The 2,958-nt window shown below is 33.8% G+C and overlaps 2 protein-coding genes across 2 annotated transcripts in view; both read left to right on the top strand.

The window, feature by feature from the left end:
- Window positions 1-2,958, top strand: part of LOC117168496 (palmitoyltransferase ZDHHC16) — an 86,900-nt gene that overhangs the window by 75,508 nt on the left and 8,434 nt on the right. The window lies entirely within an intron of this gene.
- LOC117168497 (cellular tumor antigen p53) overlaps window positions 1-2,958 on the top strand; it is a 9,746-nt gene that overhangs the window by 5,469 nt on the left and 1,319 nt on the right. The gene's annotated exons all lie outside the window — the stretch shown is intronic.

Raw genomic sequence — 2,958 nt, 5'->3', positions numbered from 1 at the left:
TTATGAGACTGAAGAATATGGACTGTCTCAAAGAATAGAGCGAGCCTTTATATAGCTGTAGAGTAGAGTAGGGATGGGTCAGAGTACAATGTGTAACACTTCATTTAAAAAAAAAAATCCCTAAAAAAGTCCTCTATTTTAGAAAGAATAGAGACTGTGATCCCTGTTATAGAGTGAATGCTGTTTGCAAATAAACAGGGGAAACATTCATAAATAAAAGTAACTAATGCACATACGCGTGTGTGTGTACGGAATACCTTTCAAATCAGAATCTTTCTGAGAAGAAATATGTTGTTTTTAGAAGATATTAGGTTATACGTATTTTATTTTGGACTTTAAATTTTTTGCTAATTTTGTTTCGAACTTATCCTTCATGAAGATATCTTGTGAGCTTTTGATGCTTGCTAAATAACTTTTGTAGCCAGGAGAATTCCTTTCTCTTACAATCGATTTTTTTCTACTTTCTCTTAGAAACAATGACAGATACGAAAAAATGTATAAAAGTTTGCAAGTCTAAATATTTCTATGAAAAATGTCTGTTTTTATTTTGCGATATTTTTCAGTTTGCGAGAAAAATTCAAAAATTACAATTTTAGGGAGAAAATAATAAAGAATATTTTCTTGAAAACCCCACCTTTGTTCTTCTAAATATTTTTGAAGTTCCTAATAATGCCAGAAGGGCATCCTATCAATATCATGCGGGTTAAACCATCCTTGAGACCGAGAGACAATTTTTTACCTAAAAATGTAATTCTTGTATTTTTCTGGTAATCTATGGAATATATCGCCAAAGAACAAGGTATATTTTTCATAGAACTTTTTTAGACTGGAAACTTTTATCTTACCATTTCTTGGTATCTGTCATTGTTTCCAAGGAAAACTAGAAAATTCGATTGTAAGAAAAATAATTCTCCTTACTACAAAAGTTATTTAGCAAGCATCAAGCTTGCAAGATATTTTCATTATTAAAATACAAGTTTAACCCTCCATCCGCATGGTGGGTCTTTTATGGCACAGTGCCTTTTTCTATTTCAAATATCTCCGAACTGGAGAGAAGGTAGGTCGTGGATACCCACCCTAAACCATTTTAAGGATGCAGAGGTCCAGCTGCCTGACAGGCGTCGGTGTCAGTTACATAGTTTGAGTGATAGTAACGAGTAGAATTCGACTGTGTGACCTGAAAGAGCCACCTTGCGGACGTTAGTGTTTTGGACAATTTGGAAAAATGATTTTATCGCGTTTTTTCGTTATTTTTTGTATATGTGCAAGAATTACAGACATTTTATTATTAGATCCATATTTTGGATTATAAAATTGTTAAACTGAAGAAAAAAAATTTTTTCTTAGTAACTTTGCTTGTCTCAAGCACTCTGTAATACCTCAATTTTTAGTTATAAAATTCATTTTTTAAGAAATGAATAAAGTCAATTTGTATTTTTGTATGTAGCATCATTTTTTAATTATCTTATTTAGGTATCGTGGGTATTTAGGAAAGATAATTGTTACTTATTTATTATTATTATTATTATTATTATTATTATTATTATTATTATTATGACATTTCCGTTTCTGGGTAGGCGTGACTCACTCGATGGGGAAGGGAGTAATGTGAAGAAGGGATATAGAATTTTTGTGTTATTTATTTGAATAACACGTTCATTCCGCAACACTGATTCGATCCAGGTAGTTGATCAACCTCTCTAGCAATCACGCCAAGTTAAGATCCTCACAAAGTTGTCACGTAAGGTTCCCCACTCTTTTTATTAACTATTTGCCTCCATATTTTTATGTCCTGACATATTTCTCTCGCTCCTTTTACGTTCATGCATTTTTTCATGCAGGCTCTCGTGTTTCTGGGACTTTTTACGTCCCTTCTAACTAGGGTCTCATTCACACATTCTAACAATTTTTTCTGCGGTCTGCTTTTGGGCACGCTGCCATTTGTTTTACCTTGATACACTTGTTTCGTTAGTCGTTCATTTAGCATTCTCTCAACATGCCCGAACCATCTTAATCGATTTCTTTCCCATGTGTCTACTAGCGTCTCTTCTACAACACATTCTTTGAGAATTATCTCATTACTCACTTTGTCCATCAGAGTTTTCTCGCATATTATGCGCAAGAATCTCATGTCAATTGCGTCCAAGTTAAGTAGCACTTCGTCATGTGGTGGAGAGTATAATTGTAACGTCCATCCCACCAAACTTAATCAATAATGGAGGAAGGAGGGCGGGGGGGGGGGGCAGAACTGAAACCGAAATAGTCGTCTTGGGTTTATGTTTTTATGCATTGTATTAGATGAGGTTTCATGTGATCCCATCTGTTAATAACTGGCCGTTCCTCTGGACACGAAACCAAAAACTTTTGTTTGTGTATGTTTATTTCTTGTTTTTTGATTATTTCAGGCCTAAATCTTGGAATTTTTAATAAAAAGAGAGACCCCGTCCCCAGCCCATAATCTCAGCATTGTTTGTAGTTTTTAGGATTAAAATTTCTTTTTCATCACAAAATTATAATGAATTGATATAAATTACTTATCTTTAAGTAGATTTCAGGGTTTTCTATTTTCTGCATGCCGTAACACGACCGGCACTTCTAAAAGACATTTCGAAACTGATTTAAAGAACAAAGCGAGCTCCGCATGTTAAGAGATGGTTTACAATTATGTCACATTTCCAGAGTCCTAATAATTCTACGAAAAGGAGAATTGAAGGAAATTATCTCCTTTAAAGTACTTTCAAATCTATTGAAATTTTCTAAATAGACCGTCTAAAGAGTTCAATTTGATAAAACTTTACGCATTCATTTTTTAATTTCTAACTAAATGCACAGATAGATAAATTAGTTCAAGAAACGAAATGTATACCAGGTGTATACATATGAAACCGGTATTGCCATTTAGCGGCCAGTAGGCACACTTGTAGGCACTGTCGGAACTTACCATTTGTGCTAATTGGC

The sequence above is a fragment of the Belonocnema kinseyi genome, chromosome 2 (genome assembly GCF_010883055.1).
Source record: "Belonocnema kinseyi isolate 2016_QV_RU_SX_M_011 chromosome 2, B_treatae_v1, whole genome shotgun sequence".
NCBI classification, from domain to species: Eukaryota; Metazoa; Arthropoda; class Insecta; order Hymenoptera; family Cynipidae; genus Belonocnema; species Belonocnema kinseyi.
The sequence above is the reverse complement of the archived record's forward strand: the minus strand, read 5'-3'. Positions and strand labels throughout refer to the sequence as shown.